This window comes from Pseudophryne corroboree, chromosome 4, assembly GCF_028390025.1.
Source record: "Pseudophryne corroboree isolate aPseCor3 chromosome 4, aPseCor3.hap2, whole genome shotgun sequence".
NCBI classification, from domain to species: domain Eukaryota; kingdom Metazoa; phylum Chordata; class Amphibia; order Anura; family Myobatrachidae; genus Pseudophryne; species Pseudophryne corroboree.
Window position 1 is genome coordinate 633,596,702 of NC_086447.1, and position 26,270 is coordinate 633,622,971.

A 26,270-nucleotide genomic window follows, 5' to 3' on the forward strand; every position below is an offset into this window, starting at 1 on the left:
TTATCACCAAAAATTATTTTCTTATTCAATTCTTATGACTGTACTGATTGTATTGAATAAAATCCACATCTAGCATAACCAATTAATGCTGCAAAGTGCTCCAGTGGCGCAATTGGTCAGCGCGCGTTACTTATAAGACAGTATCTGTTGAGCAATGCCGAGGTTGTGAGTTCAAGCCTCACCTAGAGCAGCTTTGTATAGTTTATTTTTTTCCTTTTTTTATGTCATTAGTCATTGATTATAAACTGCTACCTTAATATTTAATATGATATTACAAAGGATGGAAGAAAGAAAGAAAACACACAAACATGATTGTGCATTTAAGTTGTCAGCACACATCTGCTTTGGTTCAAATGCACTGCATATCTTCCTTCAGTCAGCCAACAAAACAGCAATGGAAAAGATTAACATACTGTTGGTAAAGCAGTTGCATCAAATTGATTTTCTGCAATATAGCATGATAATCCATACTGACAGCTCTGGATAGTAATAGCACATTTCTTGCTGGACTTGGTAATGCAAAGAACACAGTAAACAGCTTCACTTTTTTTCAAAAATAAATAATTGACTATTAAAAACCTATCAGTCTTAAATAAGGACATCAGTAAGCACCACTGGCATAATGGATAAGGCACTGTTCTCCTAAGCCAGTGGTTGTGGGTTTAAGTCCCGTCTGAGTTGGAAGTCATTACAGCAAGTGTCTCATCACTTGAGTTGATATTTTATCCTTGCTTCAACTGTAAAAATGTCTTGCAGTGTTTAGCTTGTAAAAAATGACCACAGAAGCTAAAATATGACATTAATTATGCTAACATTGTTGTTGTTGTTTTTTAAACCTTTTCTATCACCGTGGACAGCTTATTCAAGTGCTTCTAGCATGCATGTTCCTTTGTTGCTCATCATTCATCACCAAAAATGATTTTCATTTTCAATTCTTATGACTGTACTGATTGTATTGAATAAAATCCACATCTAGCATAACCAACTAACGCTGCAAAGTGCTCCAGTGGCGCAATTGGTCAGCGCGCGGTACTTATAAGACAGTTTCTGTTGAGCAATGCCGAGGTTGTGAGTTCAAGCCTCACCTGGAGCATCTTTGTATACTGTTTTTTTCCTTTTCTTATGTCATTAGTCATTGATTATAAACTGCTACCTTAATATTTAATATGATATTACAAAGGATGGAAGAAAGAAAGAAAAAACACAAACATGATTGTGCATTTAACTTGTCAGCACACATCTGCTTTGGTTCAAATGCACTGCATATCTTCCTTCAGTCAGCCAACAAAACAGCAATGGAAAAGATTAACATACTGTTGGTAAAGCAGTTGCATCAAATTGATTTTCTGCAATATAGCATGATAATCCATACTGACAGCTCTGGATAGTACCAGCACATTTCTTGCTGGACTTGGTAATGCAAAGAACACAGTAAACAGCTTCACTTTTTCCTCAAAAATAAATAATTGACTATTAAAAACCTAATAGTCTTAAATAAGAACATCAGTAAGCACCACTGGCATAATGGATAAGTCACTGCCCTCCTAAGACAGGGGGTCCAAGTTCCATATGGGGTGGAAGTCATTACAGCAAGTGTCTCATCACTTGAGTTGATATTTTATCCTTGCTTCAACTGTAGAACAGTCTTGCAGTGTTTAGCTTGCAAAAAATGACCACAGAAGCTAAAATATGACATTTATTATGATAACATTGTTGTTGTTGTTTTTTAAACCTTTTCTATCACAGTGGACAGCTTATTCAAGTGCCATCTGGCATGCATGTTCCTTTGTTGCTCATCATTCATCACCAAAAATGATTTTCTTTTTCAATTCTTATGACTGTACTGATTGCATTGAATAAAATCCACATCTAGCATAACCAATCAATGTTGCAAAGTGCTCCAGTGGCGCAATTGGTCAGCGCGCGGTACTTATAAGACAGTATCTGTTGAGCAATGCCGAGGTTGTGAGTTCAAGCCTCACCTGGAGCATCTTTGTGTACTGTTTTTTTCCTTTTCTTATGTCATTAGTCATTGAAAATAAACTGCTACCTTAATATTTAATATGATATTACAAAGGATGGAAGAAAGAAAGAAAAAACACAAACATGATTGTGCATTTAACTTGTCAGCACACATCTGCTTTGGTTCAAATGCACTGCATATCTTCCTTCAGTCAGCCATCAAAACAGCAATGGAAAAGAATAACATACTGTTGGTAAAGCAGTTGCATCAAATTGATTTTCTGCAATATAGCATGATAATCCATACTAACAGCTCTGGATAGTACCAGCACATTTCTTGCTGGACTTGGTAATGCAAAGAACACAGTAAACAGCTTCACTTTTTCCTCAAAAATAAATAATTGACTATTAAAAACCTAACAGTCTTAAATAAGGACATCAGTAAGCACCACTGGCATAATGGATAAGGCACTGTTCTCCTAAGCCAGTGGTTGTGGGTTTAAGTCCCGTCTGAGTTGGAAGTCATTACAGCAAGTGTCTCATCACTTGAGTTGATATTTTATCCTTGCTTCAACTGTATAACAGTCTTGCAGTGTTTAGATTGTAAAAAATGACCACAGAAGCTAAAATATGACATTAATTATGATAACATTGTTGTTGTTGTTTTTTAAACCTTTTCTATCACAGTGGACAGCTTATTCAAGTGCCATCTGGCATGCATGTTCCTTTGTTGCTCATCATTTATCACCAAAAATTATTTTCTTTTTCAATTCTTATGACTGTACTGATTGTATTGAATAAAATCCACATCTAGCATAACCAATTAATGCTGCAAAGTGCTCCAGTGGCGCAATTGGTCAGCGCGCGGTACTTATAAGACAGTATCTGTTGAGCAATGCCGAGGTTGTGAGTTCAAGCCTCACCTAGAGCAGCTTTGTATAGTTTTTTTTTTTCCTTTTTTTATGTCATTAGTCATTGATTATAAACTGCTACCTTAATATTTAATATGATATTACAAAGGATGGAAGAAAGAATGAAAAAACACAAACATGATTGTGCATTTAAGTTGTCAGCACACATCTGCTTTGGTTCAAATGCACTGCATATTTTCCTTTAGTCAGCCAATAAAACAGCAATGGAAAAGATTAACATACTGTTGGTAAAGCAGTTGCATCAAATTGATTTTCTGCAATATAGCATGATAATCCATACTTACAGCTCTGGATAGTACCAGCACATTTCTTGCTGGACTTGGTAATGCAAAGAACACAGTAAACAGCTTCACTTTTTCCTCAAAAATAAATAATTGACTATTAAAAACCTAACAGTCTTAAATAAGAACATCAGTAAGCACCACTGGTATAATGGATAAGTCACCGCCCTCCTAAGCCAGGGGGTCCAAGTCCCATATGGGGTGGAAGTATTACAGCAAGTGTCTCATCACTAGAGTTGATATTTTATCCTTGCTTCAACTGTAAAACAGTCTTGCAGTGTTTAGCTTGTAAAAAATGACCACAGAAGCTAAAATATGACATTAATTATGATAACATTGTTGTTGTTGTTGTTGTTGTTTTTTAAACATTTTCTATCACCGTGGACAGCTTATTCAAGTGCCATCTGGCATGCATGTTCCTTTGTTGCTCATCATTCATCACCAAAAATGATTTTCTTTTTCAATTCTTATGACTGTACTGATTGTATTGAATAAAATCCACATCTAGCATAACCAATTAATGCTGCAAAGTGCTCCAGTGGCGCAATTGGTCAGTGCGTGGTACTTATAAGACAGTATCTGTTCAGCAATGCCGAGGTTGTGAGTTCAAGCCACACCTGGAGCATCTTTGTATACTGTTTTCTTTTCCTTTTCTTGTGTCATTAGTCATTGATTATAAACTGCTACCTTAATATTTAATATGATATTACAAAGGATGGAAGAAAGAAAGAAAAAACACAAACATGATTGTGCATTTAAGTTGTCAGCACACATCTGCTTTGGTTCAAATGCACTGCATATCTTCCTTCAGTCAGCCAACAAAAGAGCAATGGAAAAGATTAACATACTGTTGGTAAAGCAGTTGCATCAAATTGATTTTCTGCAATATAGCATGATAATCCATACTGACAGCTCTGGATAGTACCAGCACATTTCTTGCTGGACTTGGTAATGCAAAGAACACAGTAAACAGCTTCACTTTTTCCTCAAAAATAAATAATTGACTATTAAAAACCTAACAGTCTTAAATAAGAACATCAGTAAGCACCACTGGCATAATGGGTAAGGCACTGTTCTCCTAAGCCAGTGGTTGTGGGTTTAAGTCCTGTCTGAGTTGGAAGTCATTACAGCAAGTGTCTCATCACTAGAGTTGATATTTTATCCTTGCTTCAACTGTAAAACAGTCTTGCAGTGTTTAGCTTGTAAAAAATGACCACAGAAGCTAAAATATGACATTAATTATGATAACATTGTTGTTGTTGTTGTTGTTTTTTAAACATTTTCTATCACCGTGGACAGCTTATTCAAGTGCCATCTGGCATGCATGTTCCTTTGTTGCTCATCATTCATCACCAAAAATGATTTTCTTTTTCAATTCTTATGACTGTACTGATTGCATTGAATAAAATCCACATCTAGCATAACCAATCAATGTTGCAAAGCGCTCCAGTGGCGCAATTGGTCAGCGCGCGGTACTTATAAAACAGTATCTGTTGAGCAATGCCGAGGTTGTGAGTTCAAGCCTTACCTGGAGCATCTTTGTATATTGTTTTTTTTCCTTTTCTTATGTCATTAGTCATTGATTATAAACTGGTAGCCTTAATATTTAATATGATCTTACAAAGGATGGAAGAAAGAAAGAAAACACACAAACATGATTGTGCATTTAAGTTGTCAGCACACATCTGCTTTGGTTCAAATGCACTGCATATCTTCCTTCAGTCAGCCAACAAAACAGCAATGGAAAAGATTAACATACTGTTGGTAAAGCAGTTGCATCAAATTGATTTTCTGCAATATAGCATGATAATCCATACTGACTGCTCTGGATAGTAATAGCACATTTCTTGCTGGACTTGGTAATGCAAAGAACACAGTAAACAGCTTCACTTTTTTTCAAAAATAAATAATTGACTATTAAAAACCTATCAGTCTTAAATAAGGACATCAGTAAGCACCACTGGCATAATGGATAAGGCACTGTTCTCCTAAGCCAGTGGTTGTGGGTTTAAGTCCCGTCTGAGTTGGAAGTCATTACAGCAAGTGTCTCATCACTTGAGTTGATATTTTATCCTTGCTTCAACTGTAAAAATGTCTTGCAGTGTTTAGCTTGTAAAAAATGACCACAGAAGCTAAAATATGACATTAATTATGCTAACATTGTTGTTGTTGTTGTTTTTTAAACCTTTTCTATCACCGTGGACAGCTTATTCAAGTGCCATCTGGCATGCATGTTTCTTTGTTGCTCATCATTCATCACCAAAAATGATTTTCTTTTTCAATTCTTATGACTGTACTGATTGTATTGAATAAAATCCACATCTAGCATAACCAATTAACGCTGCAAAGTGCTCCAGTGGCGCAATTGGTCAGCGCGCGGTTCTTATAAGACAGTATCTGTTGAGCAATGCCGAGGTTGTGAGTTCAAGCCTCACCTGGAGCATCTTCGTGTAATGTTTTTTTCCTTTTCTTATGTCATTAGTCATTGATTATAAACTGCTACCTTAATATTTAATATGATATTACAAAGGATGGAAGAAAGAAAGAAAAAACACAAACATGATTGTGCATTTAACTTGTCAGCACACATCTGCTTTGGTTCAAATGCACTGCATATCTTCCTTCAGTCAGCCATCAAAACAGCAATGGAAAAGAATAACATACTGTTGGTAAAGCAGTTGCATCAAATTGATTTTCTGCAATATAGCATGATAATCCATACTGACAGCTCTGAATAGTACCAGCACATTTCTTGCTGGACTTGGTAATGCAAAGAACACAGTAAACAGCTTCACTTTTTCCTCAAAAATAAATAATTGACTATTAAAAACCTAACAGTCTTAAATAAGGACATCAGTAAGCACCACTGGCATAATGGATAAGGCACTGTTCTCCTAAGCCAGTGGTTGTGGGTTTAAGTCCCGTCTGAGTTGGAATTCATTACAGCAAGTGTCTCATCACTTGAGTTGATATTTTATCCTTGCTTCAACTGTAAAACAGTCTTGCAGTGTTTAACTTGTAAAAAATGACCACAGAAGCTAAAATATGACATTAATTATGATAACATTGTTGTTGTTGTTTTTTAAACCTTTTCTATCACAGTGGACAGCTTATTCAAGTGCCATCTGGCATGCATGTTCCTTTGTTGCTCATCATTCATCACCAAAAATGATTTTCTTTTTCAATTCTTATGACTGTACTGATTGCATTGAATAAAATCCACATCTAGCATAACCAATCAATGTTGCAAAGCGCTCCAGTGGCGCAATTGGTCAGCGCGCGGTACTTATAAAACAGTATCTGTTGAGCAATGCCGAGGTTGTAAGTTCAAGCCTTACCTGGAGCATCTTTGTATACTGTTTTTTTTCCTTTTCTTATGTCATTAGTCATTGATTATAAACTGGTAGCCTTAATATTTAATATGATCTTACAAAGGATGGAATAAAGAAAGAAAGAAAACACACAAACATGATTGTGCATTTAAGTTGTCAGCACACATCTGCTTTGGTTCAAATGCACTGCATATCTTCCTTCAGTCAGCCAACAAAACAGCAATGGAAAAGATTAACATACTGTTGGTAAAGCAGTTGCATCAAATTGATTTTCTGCAATATAGCATGATAATCCATACTGACAGCTCTGGATAGTAATAGCACATTTCTTGCTGGACTTGGTAATGCAAAGAACACAGTAAACAGCTTCACTTTTTTTCAAAAATAAATAATTGACTATTAAAAACCTATCAGTCTTAAATAAGGACATCAGTAAGCACCACTGGCATAATGGATAAGGCACTGTTCTCCTAAGCCAGTGGTTGTGGGTTTAAGTCCCGTCTGAGTTGGAAGTCATTACAACAAGTGTCTCATCACTTGAGTTGATATTTTATCCTTGCTTCAACTGTAAAAATGTCTTGCAGTGTTTAGCTTGTAAAAAATGACCACAGAAGCTAAAATATGACATTAATTATGCTAACATTGTTGTTGTTGTTTTTTAAACCTTTTCTATCACCGTGGACAGCTTATTCAAGTGCTTCTAGCATGCATGTTCCTTTGTTGCTCATCATTCATCACCAAAAATGATTTTCATTTTCAATTCTTATGACTGTACTGATTGTATTGAATAAAATCCACATCTAGCATAACCAACTAACGCTGCAAAGTGCTCCAGTGGCGCAATTGGTCAGCGCGCGGTACTTATAAGACAGTATCTGTTGAGCAATGCCGAGGTTGTGAGTTCAAGCCTCACCTGGAGCATCTTTGTATACTGTTTTTTTCCTTTTCTTATGTCATTAGTCATTGATTATAAACTGCTACCTTAATATTTAATATGATATTACAAAGGATGGAAGAAAGAAAGAAAAAACACAAACATGATTGTGCATTTAACTTGTCAGCACACATCTGCTTTGGTTCAAATGCACTGCATATCTTCCTTCAGTCAGCCAACAAAACAGCAATGGAAAAGATTAACATACTGTTGGTAAAGCAGTTGCATCAAATTGATTTTCTGCAATATAGCATGATAATCCATACTGACAGCTCTGGATAGTACCAGCACATTTCTTGCTGGACTTGGTAATGCAAAGAACACAGTAAACAGCTTCACTTTTTCCTCAAAAATAAATAATTGACTATTAAAAACCTAATAGTCTTAAATAAGAACATCAGTAAGCACCACTGGCATAATGGATAAGTCACTGCCCTCCTAAGACAGGGGGTCCAAGTTCCATATGGGGTGGAAGTCATTACAGCAAGTGTCTCATCACTAGAGTTGATATTTTATCCTTGCTTCAACTGTAGAACAGTCTTGCAGTGTTTAGCTTGCAAAAAATGACCACAGAAGCTAAAATATGACATTTATTATGATAATATTGTTGTTGTTTTTTTTAAACCTTTTCTATCACAGTGGACAGCTTATTCAAGTGCCATCTGGCATGCATGTTCCTTTGTTGCTCATCATTCATCACCAAAAATGATTTTCTTTTTCAATTCTTATGACTGTACTGATTGCATTGAATAAAATCCACATCTAGCATAACCAATCAATGTTGCAAAGTGCTCCAGTGGCGCAATTGGTCAGCGCGCGGTACTTATAAGACAGTATCTGTTGAGCAATGCCGAGGTTGTGAGTTCAAGCCTCACCTGGAGCATCTTTGTGTACTGTTTTTTTCCTTTTCTTATGTCATTAGTCATTGATTATAAACTGCTACCTTAATATTTAATATGATATTACAAAGGATGGAAGAAAGAAAGAAAAAACACAAACATGATTGTGCATTTAACTTGTCAGCACACATCTGCTTTGGTTCAAAATAATGCACTGCATATCTTCCTTCAGTCAGCCATCAAAACAGCAATGGAAAAGAATAACATACTGTTGGTAAAGCAGTTGCATCAAATAGATTTTCTGCAATATAGCATGATAATCCATACTGACAGCTCTGGATAGTACCAGCACATTTCTTGCTGGACTTGGTAATGCAAAGAACACAGTAAACAGCTTCACTTTTTCCTCAAAAATAAATAATTGACTATTAAAAACCTAACAGTCTTAATTAAGGACATCAGTAAGCACCACTGGCATAATGGATAAGGCACTGTTCTCCTAAGCCAGTGGTTGTGGGTTTAAGTCCCGTCTGAGTTGGAAGTCATTACAGCAAGTGTCTCATCACTTGAGTTGATATTTTATCCTTGCTTCAACTGTAAAACAGTCTTGCAGTGTTTAGCTTGTAAAAAATGACCACAGAAGCTAAAATATGACATTAATTATGATAACATTGTTGTTGTTGTTTTTTAAACCTTTTCTATCACAGTGGACAGCTTATTCAAGTGCCATCTGGCATGCATGTTCCTTTGTTGCTCATCATTCATCACCAAAAATGATTTTCTTTTTCAATTCTTATGACTGTACTGATTGCATTGAATAAAATCCACATCTAGCATAACCAATCAATGTTGCAAAGCGCTCCAGTGGCGCAATTGGTCAGCGCGTGGTACTTATAAAACAGTATCTGTTGAGCAATGCCAAGGTTGTGAGTTCAAGCCTTACCTGGAGCATCTTTGTATATTGTTTTTTTTCCTTTTCTTATGTCATTAGTCATTGATTATAAACTGGTAGCCTTAATATTTAATATGATCTTACAAAGGATGGAATAAAGAAAGAAAGAAAACACACAAACATGATTGTGCATTTAAGTTGTCAGCACACATCTGCTTTGGTTCAAATGCACTGCATATCTTCCTTCAGTCAGCCAACAAAACAGCAATGGAAAAGATTAACATACTGTTGGTAAAGCAGTTGCATCAAATTGATTTTCTGCAATATAGCATGATAATCCATACTGACAGCTCTGGATAGTAATAGCACATTTCTTGCTGGACTTGGTAATGCAAAGAACACAGTAAACAGCTTCACTTTTTTTCAAAAATAAATAATTGACTATTAAAAACCTATCAGTCTTAAATAAGGACATCAGTAAGCACCACTGGCATAATGGATAAGGCACTGTTCTCCTAAGCCAGTGGTTGTGGGTTTAAGTCCCGTCTGAGTTGGAAGTCATTACAACAAGTGTCTCATCACTTGAGTTGATATTTTATCCTTGCTTCAACTGTAAAAATGTCTTGCAGTGTTTAGCTTGTAAAAAATGACCACAGAAGCTAAAATATGACATTAATTATGCTAACATTGTTGTTGTTGTTTTTTAAACCTTTTCTATCACCGTGGACAGCTTATTCAAGTGCTTCTAGCATGCATGTTCCTTTGTTGCTCATCATTCATCACCAAAAATGATTTTCATTTTCAATTCTTATGACTGTACTGATTGTATTGAATAAAATCCACATCTAGCATAACCAACTAACGCTGCAAAGTGCTCCAGTGGCGCAATTGGTCAGCGCGCGGTACTTATAAGACAGTATCTGTTGAGCAATGCCGAGGTTGTGAGTTCAAGCCTCACCTGGAGCATCTTTGTATACTGTTTTTTTCCTTTTCTTATGTCATTAGTCATTGATTATAAACTGCTACCTTAATATTTAATATGATATTACAAAGGATGGAAGAAAGAAAGAAAAAACACAAACATGATTGTGCATTTAACTTGTCAGCACACATCTGCTTTGGTTCAAATGCACTGCATATCTTCCTTCAGTCAGCCAACAAAACAGCAATGGAAAAGATTAACATACTGTTGGTAAAGCAGTTGCATCAAATTGATTTTCTGCAATATAGCATGATAATCCATACTGACAGCTCTGGATAGTACCAGCACATTTCTTGCTGGACTTGGTAATGCAAAGAACACAGTAAACAGCTTCACTTTTTCCTCAAAAATAAATAATTGACTATTAAAAACCTAATAGTCTTAAATAAGAACATCAGTAAGCACCACTGGCATAATGGATAAGTCACTGCCCTCCTAAGACAGGGGGTCCAAGTTCCATATGGGGTGGAAGTCATTACAGCAAGTGTCTCATCACTAGAGTTGATATTTTATCCTTGCTTCAACTGTAGAACAGTCTTGCAGTGTTTAGCTTGCAAAAAATGACCACAGAAGCTAAAATATGACATTTATTATGATAATATTGTTGTTGTTTTTTTTAAACCTTTTCTATCACAGTGGACAGCTTATTCAAGTGCCATCTGGCATGCATGTTCCTTTGTTGCTCATCATTCATCACCAAAAATGATTTTCTTTTTCAATTCTTATGACTGTACTGATTGCATTGAATAAAATCCACATCTAGCATAACCAATCAATGTTGCAAAGTGCTCCAGTGGCGCAATTGGTCAGCGCGCGGTACTTATAAGACAGTATCTGTTGAGCAATGCCGAGGTTGTGAGTTCAAGCCTCACCTGGAGCATCTTTGTGTACTGTTTTTTTCCTTTTCTTATGTCATTAGTCATTGATTATAAACTGCTACCTTAATATTTAATATGATATTACAAAGGATGGAAGAAAGAAAGAAAAAACACAAACATGATTGTGCATTTAACTTGTCAGCACACATCTGCTTTGGTTCAAAATAATGCACTGCATATCTTCCTTCAGTCAGCCATCAAAACAGCAATGGAAAAGAATAACATACTGTTGGTAAAGCAGTTGCATCAAATAGATTTTCTGCAATATAGCATGATAATCCATACTGACAGCTCTGGATAGTACCAGCACATTTCTTGCTGGACTTGGTAATGCAAAGAACACAGTAAACAGCTTCACTTTTTCCTCAAAAATAAATAATTGACTATTAAAAACCTAACAGTCTTAATTAAGGACATCAGTAAGCACCACTGGCATAATGGATAAGGCACTGTTCTCCTAAGCCAGTGGTTGTGGGTTTAAGTCCCGTCTGAGTTGGAAGTCATTACAGCAAGTGTCTCATCACTTGAGTTGATATTTTATCCTTGCTTCAACTGTAAAACAGTCTTGCAGTGTTTAGCTTGTAAAAAATGACCACAGAAGCTAAAATATGACATTAATTATGATAACATTGTTGTTGTTGTTTTTTAAACCTTTTCTATCACAGTGGACAGCTTATTCAAGTGCCATCTGGCATGCATGTTCCTTTGTTGCTCATCATTCATCACCAAAAATGATTTTCTTTTTCAATTCTTATGACTGTACTGATTGCATTGAATAAAATCCACATCTAGCATAACCAATCAATGTTGCAAAGCGCTCCAGTGGCGCAATTGGTCAGCGCGTGGTACTTATAAAACAGTATCTGTTGAGCAATGCCAAGGTTGTGAGTTCAAGCCTTACCTGGAGCATCTTTGTATATTGTTTTTTTTCCTTTTCTTATGTCATTAGTCATTGATTATAAACTGGTAGCCTTAATATTTAATATGATCTTACAAAGGATGGAAGAAAGAAAGAAAACACACAAACATGATTGTGCATTTAAGTTGTCAGCACACATCTGCTTTGGTTCAAATGCACTGCATATCTTCCTTCAGTCAGCCAACAAAACAGCAATGGAAAAGATTAACATACTGTTGGTAAAGCAGTTGCATCAAATTGATTTTCTGCAATATAGCATGATAATCCATACTGACTGCTCTGGATAGTAATAGCACATTTCTTGCTGGACTTGGTAATGCAAAGAACACAGTAAACAGCTTCACTTTTTTTCAAAAATAAATAATTGACTATTAAAAACCTATCAGTCTTAAATAAGGACATCAGTAAGCACCACTGGCATAATGGATAAGGCACTGTTCTCCTAAGCCAGTGGTTGTGGGTTTAAGTCCCGTCTGAGTTGGAAGTCATTACAGCAAGTGTCTCATCACTTGAGTTGATATTTTATCCTTGCTTCAACTGTAAAAATGTCTTGCAGTGTTTAGCTTGTAAAAAATGACCACAGAAGCTAAAATATGACATTAATTATGCTAACATTGTTGTTGTTGTTGTTGTTGTTTTTTAAACCTTTTCTATCACCGTGGACAGCTTATTCAAGTGCTTCTAGCATGCATGTTCCTTTGTTGCTCATCATTCATCACCAAAAATGATTTTCATTTTCAATTCTTATGACTGTACTGATTGTATTGAATAAAATCCACATCTAGCATAACCAACTAACGCTGCAAAGTGCTCCAGTGGCGCAATTGGTCTGCGCGCGGTACTTATAAAACAGTATCTGTTGAGCAATGCCGAGGTTGTGAGTTCAAGCCTCACCTGGAGCATCTTTGTATACTGTTTTTTTCCTTTTCTTATGTCATTAGTCATTGATTATAAACTGCTACCTTAATATTTAATATGATATTACAAAGGATGGAAGAAAGAAAGAAAAAACACAAACATGATTGTGCATTTAACTTGTCAGCACACATCTGCTTTGGTTCAAATGCACTGCATATCTTCCTTCAGTCAGCCAACAAAACAGCAATGGAAAGGATTAACATACTGTTGGTAAAGCAGTTGCATCAAATTGATTTTCTGCAATATAGCATGATAATCCATACTGACAGCTCTGGATAGTACCAGCACATTTCTTGCTGGACTTGGTAATGCAAAGAACACAGTAAACAGCTTCACTTTTTCCTCAAAAATAAATAATTGACTATTAAAAACCTAATAGTCTTAAATAAGAACATCAGTAAGCACCACTGGCATAATGGATAAGTCACTGCCCTCCTAAGACAGGGGGTCCAAGTTCCATATGGGGTGGAAGTCATTACAGCAAGTGTCTCATCACTAGAGTTGATATTTTATCCTTGCTTCAACTGTAGAACAGTCTTGCAGTGTTTAGCTTGCAAAAAATGACCACAGAAGCTAAAATATGACATTTATTATGATAACATTGTTGTTGTTGTTTTTTAAACCTTTTCTATCACAGTGGACAGCTTATTCAAGTGCCATCTGGCATGCATGTTCCTTTGTTGCTCATCATTCATCACCAAAAATGATTTTCTTTTTCAATTCTTATGACTGTACTGATTGCATTGAATAAAATCCACATCTAGCATAACCAATCAATGTTGCAAAGTGCTCCAGTGGCGCAATTGGTCAGCGCGCGGTACTTATAAGACAGTATCTGTTGAGCAATGCCGAGGTTGTGAGTTCAAGCCTCACCTGGAGCATCTTTGTGTACTGTTTTTTTCCTTTTCTTATGTCATTAGTCATTGATTATAAACTGCTACCTTAATATTTAATATGATATTACAAAGGATGGAAGAAAGAAAGAAAAAACACAAACATGATTGTGCATTTAACTTGTCAGCACACATCTGCTTTGGTTCAAATGCACTGCATATCTTCCTTCAGTCAGCCATCAAAACAGCAATGGAAAAGAATAACATACTGTTGGTAAAGCAGTTGCATCAAATTGATTTTCTGCAATATAGCATGATAATCCATACTGACAGCTCTGGATTGTACCAGCACATTTCTTGCTGGACTTGGTAATGCAAAGAACACAGTAAACAGCTTCACTTTTTCCTCAAAAATAAATAATTGACTATTAAAAACCTAACAGTCTTAAATAAGTACATCAGTAAGCACCACTGGCATAATGGATAAGGCACTGTTCTCCTAAGCCAGTGGTTGTGGGTTTAAGTCCCGTCTGAGTTGGAAGTCATTACAGCAAGTGTCTCATCACTTGAGTTGATATTTTATCCTTGCTTCAACTGTAAAACAGTCTTGCAGTGTTTAGCTTGTAAAAAATGACCACAGAAGCTAAAATATGACATTAATTATGATAACATTGTTGTTGTTGTTTTTTAAACCTTTTCTATCACAGTGGATAGCTTATTCAAGTGCCATCTGGCATGCATGTTCCTTTGTTGCTCATCATTCATCACCAAAAATGATTTTCTTTTTCAATTCTTATGACTGTACTGATTGCATTGAATAAAATCCACATCTAGCATAACCAATCAAGGTTGCAAAGCGCTCCAGTGGCGCAATTGGTCAGCGCGCGGTACTTATAAGACAGTATCTGTTGAGCAATGCCGAGGTTGTGAGTTCAAGCCTTACCTGGAGCATCTTTGTATACTGTTTTTTTTCCTTTTCTTATGTCATTAGTCATTGATTATAAACTGGTAGCCTTAATATTTAATATGATCTTACAAAGGATGGAAGAAAGAAAGAAAACACACAAACATGATTGTGCATTTAAGTTGTCAGCACACATCTGCTTTGGTTCAAATGCACTGCATATCTTCCTTCAGTCAGCCAACAAAACAGCAATGGAAAATAATAACATACTGTTGGTAAAGCAGTTGCATCAAATTGATTTTCTGCAATATAGCATGATAATCCATACTGACAGCTCTGGATAGTACCAGCACATTTCTTGCTGGACTTGGTAATGCAAAGAACACAGTAAACAGCTTCACTTTTTCCTCAAAAATAAATAATTGACTATTATAAACCTAACAGTCTTAAATAAGGACATCAGTAAGCACCACTGGCATAATGGATAAGGCACTGTTCTCCTAAGCCAGTGGTTGTGGGTTTAAGTCCCGTCAGAGTTGGAAGTCATTACAGCAAGTGTCTCATCACTTGAGTTGATATTTTATCCTTGCTTCAACTGTAAAACAGTCTTGCAGTGTTTAGCTTGTAAAAAATGACCACAGAAGCTAAAATATGACATTAATTATGATAACATTGTTGTTGTTGTTTTTTAAACCTTTTCTATCACAGTGGACAGCTTATTCAAGTGCCATCTGGCATGCATGTTCCTTTGTTGCTCATCATTTATCACCAAAAATTATTTTCTTATTCAATTCTTATGACTGTACTGATTGTATTGAATAAAATCCACATCTAGCATAACCAATTAATGCTGCAAAGTGCTCCAGTGGCGCAATTGGTCAGCGCGCGGTACTTATAAGACAGTATCTGTTGAGCAATGCCGAGGTTGTGAGTTCAAGCCTCACCTAGAGCAGCTTTGTATAGTTTATTTTTTTCCTTTTTTTATGTCATTAGTCATTGATTATAAACTGCTACCTTAATATTTAATATGATATTACAAAGGATGGAAGAAAGAAAGAAAACACACAAACATGATTGTGCATTTAAGTTGTCAGCACACATCTGCTTTGGTTCAAATGCACTGCATATCTTCCTTCAGTCAGCCAACAAAACAGCAATGGAAAAGATTAACATACTGTTGGTAAAGCAGTTGCATCAAATTGATTTTCTGCAATATAGCATGATAATCCATACTGACAGCTCTGGATAGTAATAGCACATTTCTTGCTGGACTTGGTAATGCAAAGAACACAGTAAACAGCTTCACTTTTTTTCAAAAATAAATAATTGACTATTAAAAACCTATCAGTCTTAAATAAGGACATCAGTAAGCACCACTGGCATAATGGATAAGGCACTGTTCTCCTAAGCCAGTGGTTGTGGGTTTAAGTCCCGTCTGAGTTGGAAGTCATTACAGCAAGTGTCTCATCACTTGAGTTGATATTTTATCCTTGCTTCAACTGTAAAAATGTCTTGCAGTGTTTAGCTTGTAAAAAATGACCACAGAAGCTAAAATATGACATTAATTATGCTAACATTGTTGTTGTTGTTTTTTAAACCTTTTCTATCACCGTGGACAGCTTATTCAAGTGCTTCTAGCATGCATGTTCCTTTGTTGCTCATCATTCATCACCAAAAATGATTTTCATTTTCAATTCTTATGACTGTACTGATTGTATTGAATAAAATCCACATCTAGCATAACCAACTAACGCTGCAAAGTGCTCCAGTGGCGCAATTGGTCAGCGCGCGGTACTTATAAGACAGTTTCTGTTGAGCAATGCCGAGGTTGTGAGTTCAAGCCTCACCTGGAGCATCTTTGTATACTGTTTTTTTCCTTTTCTTATGTCATTAGTCATTGATTATAAACTGCTACCTTAATATTTAATATGATATTACAAAGGATGGAAGAAAGAAAGAAAAAACACAAACATGATTGTGCATTTAACTTGTCAGCACACATCTGCTTTGGTTCAAATGCACTGCATATCTTCCTTCAGTCAGCCAACAAAACAGCAATGGAAAAGATTAACATACTGTTGGTAAAGCAGTTGCATCAAATTGATTTTCTGCAATATAGCATGATAATCCATACTGACAGCTCTGGATAGTACCAGCACATTTCTTGCTGGACTTGGTAATGCAAAGAACACAGTAAACAGCTTCACTTTTTCCTCAAAAATAAATAATTGACTATTAAAAACCTAATAGTCTTAAATAAGAACATCAGTAAGCACCACTGGCATAATGGATAAGTCACTGCCCTCCTAAGACAGGGGGTCCAAGTTCCATATGGGGTGGAAGTCATTACAGCAAGTGTCTCATCACTAGAGTTGATATTTTATCCTTGCTTCAACTGTAGAACAGTCTTGCAGTGTTTAGCTTGCAAAAAATGACCACAGAAGCTAAAATATGACATTTATTATGATAACATTGTTGTTGTTGTTTTTTAAACCTTTTCTATCACAGTGGACAGCTTATTCAAGTGCCATCTGGCATGCATGTTCCTTTGTTGCTCATCATTCATCACCAAAAATGATTTTCTTTTTCAATTCTTATGACTGTACTGATTGCATTGAATAAAATCCACATCTAGCATAACCAATCAATGTTGCAAAGTGCTCCAGTGGCGCAATTGGTCAGCGCGCGGTACTTATAAGACAGTATCTGTTGAGCAATGCCGAGGTTGTGAGTTCAAGCCTCACCTGGAGCATCTTTGTGTACTGTTTTTTTCCTTTTCTTATGTCATTAGTCATTGAAAATAAACTGCTACCTTAATATTTAATATGATATTACAAAGGATGGAAGAAAGAAAGAAAAAACACAAACATGATTGTGCATTTAACTTGTCAGCACACATCTGCTTTGGTTCAAATGCACTGCATATCTTCCTTCAGTCAGCCATCAAAACAGCAATGGAAAAGAATAACATACTGTTGGTAAAGCAGTTGCATCAAATTGATTTTCTGCAATATAGCATGATAATCCATACTGACAGCTCTGGATTGTACCAGCACATTTCTTGCTGGACTTGGTAATGCAAAGAACACAGTAAACAGCTTCACTTTTTCCTCAAAAATAAATAATTGACTATTAAAAACCTAACAGTCTTAAATAAGTACATCAGTAAGCACCACTGGCATAATGGATAAGGCACTGTTCTCCTAAGCCAGTGGTTGTGGGTTTAAGTCCCGTCTGAGTTGGAAGTCATTACAGCAAGTGTCTCATCACTTGAGTTGATATTTTATCCTTGCTTCAACTGTAAAACAGTCTTGCAGTGTTTAGCTTGTAAAAAATGACCACAGAAGCTAAAATATGACATTAATTATGATAACATTGTTGTTGTTGTTTTTTAAACCTTTTCTATCACAGTGGATAGCTTATTCAAGTGCCATCTGGCATGCATGTTCCTTTGTTGCTCATCATTCATCACCAAAAATGATTTTCTTTTTCAATTCTTATGACTGTACTGATTGCATTGAATAAAATCCACATCTAGCATAACCAATCAAGGTTGCAAAGCGCTCCAGTGGCGCAATTGGTCAGCGCGCGGTACTTATAAGACAGTATCTGTTGAGCAATGCCGAGGTTGTGAGTTCAAGCCTTACCTGGAGCATCTTTGTATACTGTTTTTTTTCCTTTTCTTATGTCATTAGTCATTGATTATAAACTGGTAGCCTTAATATTTAATATGATCTTACAAAGGATGGAAGAAAGAAAGAAAACACACAAACATGATTGTGCATTTAAGTTGTCAGCACACATCTGCTTTGGTTCAAATGCACTGCATATCTTCCTTCAGTCAGCCAACAAAACAGCAATGGAAAAGAATAACATACTGTTGGTAAAGCAGTTGCATCAAATTGATTTTCTGCAATATAGCATGATAATCCATACTGACAGCTCTGGATAGTACCAGCACATTTCTTGCTGGACTTGGTAATGCAAAGAACACAGTAAACAGCTTCACTTTTTCCTCAAAAATAAATAATTGACTATTATAAACCTAACAGTCTTAAATAAGGACATCAGTAAGCACCACTGGCATAATGGATAAGGCACTGTTCTCCTAAGCCAGTGGTTGTGGGTTTAAGTCCCGTCAGAGTTGGAAGTCATTACAGCAAGTGTCTCATCACTTGAGTTGATATTTTATCCTTGCTTCAACTGTAAAACAGTCTTGCAGTGTTTAGCTTGTAAAAAATGACCACAGAAGCTAAAATATGACATTAATTATGATAACATTGTTGTTGTTGTTTTTTAAACCTTTTCTATCACAGTGGACAGCTTATTCAAGTGCCATCTGGCATGCATGTTCCTTTGTTGCTCATCATTTATCACCAAAAATTATTTTCTTATTCAATTCTTATGACTGTACTGATTGTATTGAATAAAATCCACATCTAGCATAACCAATTAATGCTGCAAAGTGCTCCAGTGGCGCAATTGGTCAGCGCGCGGTACTTATAAGACAGTATCTGTTGAGCAATGCCGAGGTTGTGAGTTCAAGCCTCACCTAGAGCAGCTTTGTATAGTTTATTTTTTTCCTTTTTTTATGTCATTAGTCATTGATTATAAACTGCTACCTTAATATTTAATATGATATTACAAAGGATGGAAGAAAGAAAGAAAACACACAAACATGATTGTGCATTTAAGTTGTCAGCACACATCTGCTTTGGTTCAAATGCACTGCATATCTTCCTTCAGTCAGCCAACAAAACAGCAATGGAAAAGATTAACATACTGTTGGTAAAGCAGTTGCATCAAATTGATTTTCTGCAATATAGCATGATAATCCATACTGACAGCTCTGGATAGTAATAGCACATTTCTTGCTGGACTTGGTAATGCAAAGAACACAGTAAACAGCTTCACTTTTTTTCAAAAATAAATAATTGACTATTAAAAACCTATCAGTCTTAAATAAGGACATCAGTAAGCACCACTGGCATAATGGATAAGGCACTGTTCTCCTAAGCCAGTGGTTGTGGGTTTAAGTCCCGTCTGAGTTGGAAGTCATTACAGCAAGTGTCTCATCACTTGAGTTGATATTTTATCCTTGCTTCAACTGTAAAAATGTCTTGCAGTGTTTAGCTTGTAAAAAATGACCACAGAAGCTAAAATATGACATTAATTATGCTAACATTGTTGTTGTTGTTTTTTAAACCTTTTCTATCACCGTGGACAGCTTATTCAAGTGCTTCTAGCATGCATGTTCCTTTGTTGCTCATCATTCATCACCAAAAATGATTTTCATTTTCAATTCTTATGACTGTACTGATTGTATTGAATAAAATCCACATCTAGCATAACCAACTAACGCTGCAAAGTGCTCCAGTGGCGCAATTGGTCAGCGCGCGGTACTTATAAGACAGTTTCTGTTGAGCAATGCCGAGGTTGTGAGTTCAAGCCTCACCTGGAGCATCTTTGTATACTGTTTTTTTCCTTTTCTTATGTCATTAGTCATTGATTATAAACTGCTACCTTAATATTTAATATGATATTACAAAGGATGGAAGAAAGAAAGAAAAAACACAAACATGATTGTGCATTTAACTTGTCAGCACACATCTGCTTTGGTTCAAATGCACTGCATATCTTCCTTCAGTCAGCCAACAAAACAGCAATGGAAAAGATTAACATACTGTTGGTAAAGCAGTTGCATCAAATTGATTTTCTGCAATATAGCATGATAATCCATACTGACAGCTCTGGATAGTACCAGCACATTTCTTGCTGGACTTGGTAATGCAAAGAACACAGTAAACAGCTTCACTTTTTCCTCAAAAATAAATAATTGACTATTAAAAACCTAATAGTCTTAAATAAGAACATCAGTAAGCACCACTGGCATAATGGATAAGTCACTGCCCTCCTAAGACAGGGGGTCCAAGTTCCATATGGGGTGGAAGTCATTACAGCAAGTGTCTCATCACTAGAGTTGATATTTTATCCTTGCTTCAACTGTAGAACAGTCTTGCAGTGTTTAGCTTGCAAAAAATGACCACAGAAGCTAAAATATGACATTTATTATGATAACATTGTTGTTGTTGTTTTTTAAACCTTTTCTATCACAGTGGACAGCTTATTCAAGTGCCATCTGGCATGCATGTTCCTTTGTTGCTCATCATTCATCACCAAAAATGATTTTCTTTTTCAATTCTTATGACTGTACTGATTGCATTGAATAAAATCCACATCTAGCATAACCAATCAATGTTGCAAAGTGCTCCAGTGGCGCAATTGGTCAGCGCGCGGTACTTATAAGACAGTATCTGTTGAGCAATGCCGAGGTTGTGAGTTCAAGCCTCACCTGGAGCATCTTTGTGTACTGTTTTTTTCCTTTTCTTATGTCATTAGTCATTGAAAATAAACTGCTACCTTAATATTTAATATGATATTACAAAGGATGGAAGAAAGAAAGAAAAAACACAAACATGATTGTGCATTTAACTTGTCAGCACACATCTGCTTTGGTTCAAATGCACTGCATATCTTCCTTCAGTCAGCCATCAAAACAGCAATGGAAAAGAATAACATACTGTTGGTAAAGCAGTTGCATCAAATTGATTTTCTGCAATATAGCATGATAATCCATACTAACAGCTCTGGATAGTACCAGCACATTTCTTGCTGGACTTGGTAATGCAAAGAACACAGTAAACAGCTTCACTTTTTCCTCAAAAATAAATAATTGACTATTAAAAACCTAACAGTCTTAAATAAGGACATCAGTAAGCACCACTGGCATAATGGATAAGGCACTGTTCTCCTAAGCCAGTGGTTGTGGGTTTAAGTCCCGTCTGAGTTGGAAGTCATTACAGCAAGTGTCTCATCACTTGAGTTGATATTTTATCCTTGCTTCAACTGTATAACAGTCTTGCAGTGTTTAGCTTGTAAAAAATGACCACAGAAGCTAAAATATGACATTAATTATGATAACATTGTTGTTGTTGTTTTTTAAACCTTTTCTATCACAGTGGACAGCTTATTCAAGTGCCATCTGGCATGCATGTTCCTTTGTTGCTCATCATTTATCACCAAAAATTATTTTCTTATTCAATTCTTATGACTGTACTGATTGTATTGAATAAAATCCACATCTAGCATAACCAATTAATGCTGCAAAGTGCTCCAGTGGCGCAATTGGTCAGCGCGCGGTACTTATAAGACAGTATCTGTTGAGCAATGCCGAGGTTGTGAGTTCAAGCCTCACCTAGAGCAGCTTTGTATAGTTTATTTTTTTCCTTTTTTTATGTCATTAGTCATTGATTATAAACTGCTACCTTAATATTTAATATGATATTACAAAGGATGGAAGAAAGAAAGAAAACACACAAACATGATTGTGCATTTAAGTTGTCAGCACACATCTGCTTTGGTTCAAATGCACTGCATATCTTCCTTCAGTCAGCCAACAAAACAGCAATGGAAAAGATTAACATACTGTTGGTAAAGCAGTTGCATCAAATTGATTTTCTGCAATATAGCATGATAATCCATACTGACAGCTCTGGATAGTAATAGCACATTTCTTGCTGGACTTGGTAATGCAAAGAACACAGTAAACAGCTTCACTTTTTTTCAAAAATAAATAATTGACTATTAAAAACCTATCAGTCTTAAATAAGGACATCAGTAAGCACCACTGGCATAATGGATAAGGCACTGTTCTCCTAAGCCAGTGGTTGTGGGTTTAAGTCCCGTCTGAGTTGGAAGTCATTACAGCAAGTGTCTCATCACTTGAGTTGATATTTTATCCTTGCTTCAACTGTAAAAATGTCTTGCAGTGTTTAGCTTGTAAAAAATGACCACAGAAGCTAAAATATGACATTAATTATGCTAACATTGTTGTTGTTGTTTTTTAAACCTTTTCTATCACCGTGGACAGCTTATTCAAGTGCTTCTAGCATGCATGTTCCTTTGTTGCTCATCATTCATCACCAAAAATGATTTTCATTTTCAATTCTTATGACTGTACTGATTGTATTGAATAAAATCCACATCTAGCATAACCAACTAACGCTGCAAAGTGCTCCAGTGGCGCAATTGGTCAGCGCGCGGTACTTATAAGACAGTTTCTGTTGAGCAATGCCGAGGTTGTGAGTTCAAGCCTCACCTGGAGCATCTTTGTATACTGTTTTTTTCCTTTTCTTATGTCATTAGTCATTGATTATAAACTGCTACCTTAATATTTAATATGATATTACAAAGGATGGAAGAAAGAAAGAAAAAACACAAACATGATTGTGCATTTAACTTGTCAGCACACATCTGCTTTGGTTCAAATGCACTGCATATCTTCCTTCAGTCAGCCAACAAAACAGCAATGGAAAAGATTAACATACTGTTGGTAAAGCAGTTGCATCAAATTGATTTTCTGCAATATAGCATGATAATCCATACTGACAGCTCTGGATAGTACCAGCACATTTCTTGCTGGACTTGGTAATGCAAAGAACACAGTAAACAGCTTCACTTTTTCCTCAAAAATAAATAATTGACTATTAAAAACCTAATAGTCTTAAATAAGAACATCAGTAAGCACCACTGGCATAATGGATAAGTCACTGCCCTCCTAAGACAGGGGGTCCAAGTTCCATATGGGGTGGAAGTCATTACAGCAAGTGTCTCATCACTAGAGTTGATATTTTATCCTTGCTTCAACTGTAGAACAGTCTTGCAGTGTTTAGCTTGCAAAAAATGACCACAGAAGCTAAAATATGACATTTATTATGATAACATTGTTGTTGTTGTTTTTTAAACCTTTTCTATCACAGTGGACAGCTTATTCAAGTGCCATCTGGCATGCATGTTCCTTTGTTGCTCATCATTCATCACCAAAAATGATTTTCTTTTTCAATTCTTATGACTGTACTGATTGCATTGAATAAAATCCACATCTAGCATAACCAATCAATGTTGCAAAGTGCTCCAGTGGCGCAATTGGTCAGCGCGCGGTACTTATAAGACAGTATCTGTTGAGCAATGCCGAGGTTGTGAGTTCAAGCCTCACCTGGAGCATCTTTGTGTACTGTTTTTTTCCTTTTCTTATGTCATTAGTCATTGAAAATAAACTGCTACCTTAATATTTAATATGATATTACAAAGGATGGAAGAAAGAAAGAAAAAACACAAACATGATTGTGCATTTAACTTGTCAGCACACATCTGCTTTGGTTCAAATGCACTGCATATCTTCCTTCAGTCAGCCATCAAAACAGCAATGGAAAAGAATAACATACTGTTGGTAAAGCAGTTGCATCAAATTGATTTTCTGCAATATAGCATGATAATCCATACTAACAGCTCTGGATAGTACCAGCACATTTCTTGCTGGACTTGGTAATGCAAAGAACACAGTAAACAGCTTCACTTTTTCCTCAAAAATAAATAATTGACTATTAAAAACCTAACAGTCTTAAATAAGGACATCAGTAAGCACCACTGGCATAATGGATAAGGCACTGTTCTCCTAAGCCAGTGGTTGTGGGTTTAAGTCCCGTCTGAGTTGGAAGTCATTACAGCAAGTGTCTCATCACTTGAGTTGATATTTTATCCTTGCTTCAACTGTATAACAGTCTTGCAGTGTTTAGCTTGTAAAAAATGACCACAGAAGCTAAAATATGACATTAATTATGATAACATTGTTGTTGTTGTTTTTTAAACCTTTTCTATCACAGTGGACAGCTTATTCAAGTGCCATCTGGCATGCATGTTCCTTTGTTGCTCATCATTTATCACCAAAAATTATTTTCTTTTTCAATTCTTATGACTGTACTGATTGTATTGAATAAAATCCACATCTAGCATAACCAATTAATGCTGCAAAGTGCTCCAGTGGCGCAATTGGTCAGCGCGCGGTACTTATAAGACAGTATCTGTTGAGCAATGCCGAGGTTGTGAGTTCAAGCCTCACCTAGAGCAGCTTTGTATAGTTTTTTTTTTTCCTTTTTTTATGTCATTAGTCATTGATTATAAACTGCTACCTTAATATTTAATATGATATTACAAAGGATGGAAGAAAGAATGAAAAAACACAAACATGATTGTGCATTTAAGTTGTCAGCACACATCTGCTTTGGTTCAAATGCACTGCATATTTTCCTTCAGTCAGCCAATAAAACAGCAATGGAAAAGATTAACATACTGTTGGTAAAGCAGTTGCATCAAATTGATTTTCTGCAATATAGCATGATAATCCATACTTACAGCTCTGGATAGTACCAGCACATTTCTTGCTGGACTTGGTAATGCAAAGAACACAGTAAACAGCTTCACTTTTTCCTCAAAAATAAATAATTGACTATTAAAAACCTAACAGTCTTAAATAAGAACATCAGTAAGCACCACTGGTATAATGGATAAGTCACCGCCCTCCTAAGCCAGGGGGTCCAAGTCCCATATGGGGTGGAAGTATTACAGCAAGTGTCTCATCACTAGAGTTGATATTTTATCCTTGCTTCAACTGTAAAACTGTCTTGCAGTGTTTAGCTTGTAAAAAATGACCACAGAAGCTAAAATATGACATTAATTATGATAACATTGTTGTTGTTGTTGTTGTTTTTTAAACATTTTCTATCACCGTGGACAGCTTATTCAAGTGCCATCTGGCATGCATGTTCCTTTGTTGCTCATCATTCATCACCAAAAATGATTTTCTTTTTCAATTCTTATGACTGTACTGATTGTATTGAATAAAATCCACATCTAGCATAACCAATTAATGCTGCAAAGTGCTCCAGTGGCGCAATTGGTCAGTGCGTGGTACTTATAAAACAGTATCTGTTCAGCAATGCCGAGGTTGTGAGTTCAAGCCTCACCTGGAGCATCTTTGTATACTGTTTTTTTTTCCTTTTCTTGTGTCATTAGTCATTGATTATAAACTGCTACCTTAATATTTAATATGATATTACAAAGGATGGAAGAAAGAAAGAAAAAACACAAACATGATTGTGCATTTAAGTTGTCAGCACACATCTGCTTTGGTTCAAATGCACTGCATATCTTCCTTCAGTCAGCCAACAAAAGAGCAATGGAAAAGATTAACATACTGTTGGTAAAGCAGTTGCATCAAATTGATTTTCTGCAATATAGCATGATAATCCATACTGACAGCTCTGGATAGTACCAGCACATTTCTTGCTGGACTTGGTAATGCAAAGAACACAGTAAACAGCTTCACTTTTTCCTCAAAAATAAATAATTGACTATTAAAAACCTAACAGTCTTAAATAAGAACATCAGTAAGCACCACTGGCATAATGGGTAAGGCACTGTTCTCCTAAGCCAGTGGTTGTGGGTTTAAGTCCTGTCTGAGTTGGAAGTCATTACAGCAAGTGTCTCATCACTAGAGTTGATATTTTATCCTTGCTTCAACTGTAAAACAGTCTTGCAGTGTTTAGCTTGTAAAAAATGACCACAGAAGCTAAAATATGACATTAATTATGATAACATTGTTGTTGTTGTTTTTTAAACCTTTTCTATCACAGTGGACAGCTTATTCAAGTGCCATCTGGCATGCATGTTCCTTTGTTGCTCATCATTCATCACCAAAAATGATTTTCTTTTTCAATTCTTATGACTGTACTGATTGCATTGAATAAAATCCACATCTAGCATAAC

At 36.0% G+C, this 26,270-nt stretch overlaps 27 non-coding genes across 27 annotated transcripts; all 27 read left to right on the forward strand.

Annotated features, from left to right (window-relative positions):
- Positions 1-1,000: 1,000 nt before the first annotated feature.
- Positions 1,001-1,093, forward strand: TRNAI-UAU (transfer RNA isoleucine (anticodon UAU)). The gene is given in 2 exon segments: positions 1,001-1,038; positions 1,058-1,093. It is a non-coding gene; the product is annotated as a tRNA-Ile (tRNA).
- Positions 1,094-1,897: 804 nt separating this feature from the next.
- Positions 1,898-1,990, forward strand: TRNAI-UAU (transfer RNA isoleucine (anticodon UAU)). Its single transcript is given in 2 exon segments — positions 1,898-1,935; positions 1,955-1,990. It is a non-coding gene; the product is annotated as a tRNA-Ile (tRNA).
- An 810-nt stretch (positions 1,991-2,800) lies between these two features.
- Positions 2,801-2,893, forward strand: TRNAI-UAU (transfer RNA isoleucine (anticodon UAU)). Its single transcript is given in 2 exon segments — positions 2,801-2,838; positions 2,858-2,893. It is a non-coding gene; the product is annotated as a tRNA-Ile (tRNA).
- Positions 2,894-4,618: 1,725 nt separating this feature from the next.
- TRNAI-UAU (transfer RNA isoleucine (anticodon UAU)) lies at positions 4,619-4,711 on the forward strand. Its single transcript is given in 2 exon segments — positions 4,619-4,656; positions 4,676-4,711. It is a non-coding gene; the product is annotated as a tRNA-Ile (tRNA).
- An 814-nt stretch (positions 4,712-5,525) lies between these two features.
- TRNAI-UAU (transfer RNA isoleucine (anticodon UAU)) lies at positions 5,526-5,618 on the forward strand. The gene is given in 2 exon segments: positions 5,526-5,563; positions 5,583-5,618. It is a non-coding gene; the product is annotated as a tRNA-Ile (tRNA).
- Positions 5,619-6,428: 810 nt separating this feature from the next.
- Positions 6,429-6,521, forward strand: TRNAI-UAU (transfer RNA isoleucine (anticodon UAU)). Its single transcript is given in 2 exon segments — positions 6,429-6,466; positions 6,486-6,521. It is a non-coding gene; the product is annotated as a tRNA-Ile (tRNA).
- An 814-nt stretch (positions 6,522-7,335) lies between these two features.
- Positions 7,336-7,428, forward strand: TRNAI-UAU (transfer RNA isoleucine (anticodon UAU)). Its single transcript is given in 2 exon segments — positions 7,336-7,373; positions 7,393-7,428. It is a non-coding gene; the product is annotated as a tRNA-Ile (tRNA).
- An 803-nt stretch (positions 7,429-8,231) lies between these two features.
- On the forward strand, positions 8,232-8,324 carry TRNAI-UAU (transfer RNA isoleucine (anticodon UAU)). Its single transcript is given in 2 exon segments — positions 8,232-8,269; positions 8,289-8,324. It is a non-coding gene; the product is annotated as a tRNA-Ile (tRNA).
- Positions 8,325-9,138: 814 nt separating this feature from the next.
- On the forward strand, positions 9,139-9,231 carry TRNAI-UAU (transfer RNA isoleucine (anticodon UAU)). Its single transcript is given in 2 exon segments — positions 9,139-9,176; positions 9,196-9,231. It is a non-coding gene; the product is annotated as a tRNA-Ile (tRNA).
- An 814-nt stretch (positions 9,232-10,045) lies between these two features.
- On the forward strand, positions 10,046-10,138 carry TRNAI-UAU (transfer RNA isoleucine (anticodon UAU)). The gene is given in 2 exon segments: positions 10,046-10,083; positions 10,103-10,138. It is a non-coding gene; the product is annotated as a tRNA-Ile (tRNA).
- An 803-nt stretch (positions 10,139-10,941) lies between these two features.
- Positions 10,942-11,034, forward strand: TRNAI-UAU (transfer RNA isoleucine (anticodon UAU)). The gene is given in 2 exon segments: positions 10,942-10,979; positions 10,999-11,034. It is a non-coding gene; the product is annotated as a tRNA-Ile (tRNA).
- An 814-nt stretch (positions 11,035-11,848) lies between these two features.
- On the forward strand, positions 11,849-11,941 carry TRNAI-UAU (transfer RNA isoleucine (anticodon UAU)). The gene is given in 2 exon segments: positions 11,849-11,886; positions 11,906-11,941. It is a non-coding gene; the product is annotated as a tRNA-Ile (tRNA).
- Positions 11,942-12,760: 819 nt separating this feature from the next.
- TRNAI-UAU (transfer RNA isoleucine (anticodon UAU)) lies at positions 12,761-12,853 on the forward strand. Its single transcript is given in 2 exon segments — positions 12,761-12,798; positions 12,818-12,853. It is a non-coding gene; the product is annotated as a tRNA-Ile (tRNA).
- An 804-nt stretch (positions 12,854-13,657) lies between these two features.
- TRNAI-UAU (transfer RNA isoleucine (anticodon UAU)) lies at positions 13,658-13,750 on the forward strand. Its single transcript is given in 2 exon segments — positions 13,658-13,695; positions 13,715-13,750. It is a non-coding gene; the product is annotated as a tRNA-Ile (tRNA).
- An 810-nt stretch (positions 13,751-14,560) lies between these two features.
- TRNAI-UAU (transfer RNA isoleucine (anticodon UAU)) lies at positions 14,561-14,653 on the forward strand. The gene is given in 2 exon segments: positions 14,561-14,598; positions 14,618-14,653. It is a non-coding gene; the product is annotated as a tRNA-Ile (tRNA).
- An 812-nt stretch (positions 14,654-15,465) lies between these two features.
- On the forward strand, positions 15,466-15,558 carry TRNAI-UAU (transfer RNA isoleucine (anticodon UAU)). Its single transcript is given in 2 exon segments — positions 15,466-15,503; positions 15,523-15,558. It is a non-coding gene; the product is annotated as a tRNA-Ile (tRNA).
- An 810-nt stretch (positions 15,559-16,368) lies between these two features.
- TRNAI-UAU (transfer RNA isoleucine (anticodon UAU)) lies at positions 16,369-16,461 on the forward strand. The gene is given in 2 exon segments: positions 16,369-16,406; positions 16,426-16,461. It is a non-coding gene; the product is annotated as a tRNA-Ile (tRNA).
- An 804-nt stretch (positions 16,462-17,265) lies between these two features.
- TRNAI-UAU (transfer RNA isoleucine (anticodon UAU)) lies at positions 17,266-17,358 on the forward strand. Its single transcript is given in 2 exon segments — positions 17,266-17,303; positions 17,323-17,358. It is a non-coding gene; the product is annotated as a tRNA-Ile (tRNA).
- Positions 17,359-18,168: 810 nt separating this feature from the next.
- TRNAI-UAU (transfer RNA isoleucine (anticodon UAU)) lies at positions 18,169-18,261 on the forward strand. The gene is given in 2 exon segments: positions 18,169-18,206; positions 18,226-18,261. It is a non-coding gene; the product is annotated as a tRNA-Ile (tRNA).
- Positions 18,262-19,073: 812 nt separating this feature from the next.
- TRNAI-UAU (transfer RNA isoleucine (anticodon UAU)) lies at positions 19,074-19,166 on the forward strand. Its single transcript is given in 2 exon segments — positions 19,074-19,111; positions 19,131-19,166. It is a non-coding gene; the product is annotated as a tRNA-Ile (tRNA).
- An 810-nt stretch (positions 19,167-19,976) lies between these two features.
- TRNAI-UAU (transfer RNA isoleucine (anticodon UAU)) lies at positions 19,977-20,069 on the forward strand. The gene is given in 2 exon segments: positions 19,977-20,014; positions 20,034-20,069. It is a non-coding gene; the product is annotated as a tRNA-Ile (tRNA).
- An 804-nt stretch (positions 20,070-20,873) lies between these two features.
- TRNAI-UAU (transfer RNA isoleucine (anticodon UAU)) lies at positions 20,874-20,966 on the forward strand. The gene is given in 2 exon segments: positions 20,874-20,911; positions 20,931-20,966. It is a non-coding gene; the product is annotated as a tRNA-Ile (tRNA).
- Positions 20,967-21,776: 810 nt separating this feature from the next.
- TRNAI-UAU (transfer RNA isoleucine (anticodon UAU)) lies at positions 21,777-21,869 on the forward strand. The gene is given in 2 exon segments: positions 21,777-21,814; positions 21,834-21,869. It is a non-coding gene; the product is annotated as a tRNA-Ile (tRNA).
- Positions 21,870-22,679: 810 nt separating this feature from the next.
- On the forward strand, positions 22,680-22,772 carry TRNAI-UAU (transfer RNA isoleucine (anticodon UAU)). Its single transcript is given in 2 exon segments — positions 22,680-22,717; positions 22,737-22,772. It is a non-coding gene; the product is annotated as a tRNA-Ile (tRNA).
- Positions 22,773-23,576: 804 nt separating this feature from the next.
- Positions 23,577-23,669, forward strand: TRNAI-UAU (transfer RNA isoleucine (anticodon UAU)). Its single transcript is given in 2 exon segments — positions 23,577-23,614; positions 23,634-23,669. It is a non-coding gene; the product is annotated as a tRNA-Ile (tRNA).
- An 810-nt stretch (positions 23,670-24,479) lies between these two features.
- On the forward strand, positions 24,480-24,572 carry TRNAI-UAU (transfer RNA isoleucine (anticodon UAU)). Its single transcript is given in 2 exon segments — positions 24,480-24,517; positions 24,537-24,572. It is a non-coding gene; the product is annotated as a tRNA-Ile (tRNA).
- An 811-nt stretch (positions 24,573-25,383) lies between these two features.
- Positions 25,384-25,476, forward strand: TRNAI-UAU (transfer RNA isoleucine (anticodon UAU)). Its single transcript is given in 2 exon segments — positions 25,384-25,421; positions 25,441-25,476. It is a non-coding gene; the product is annotated as a tRNA-Ile (tRNA).
- The last annotated feature ends 794 nt before the right edge of the window (positions 25,477-26,270 follow it).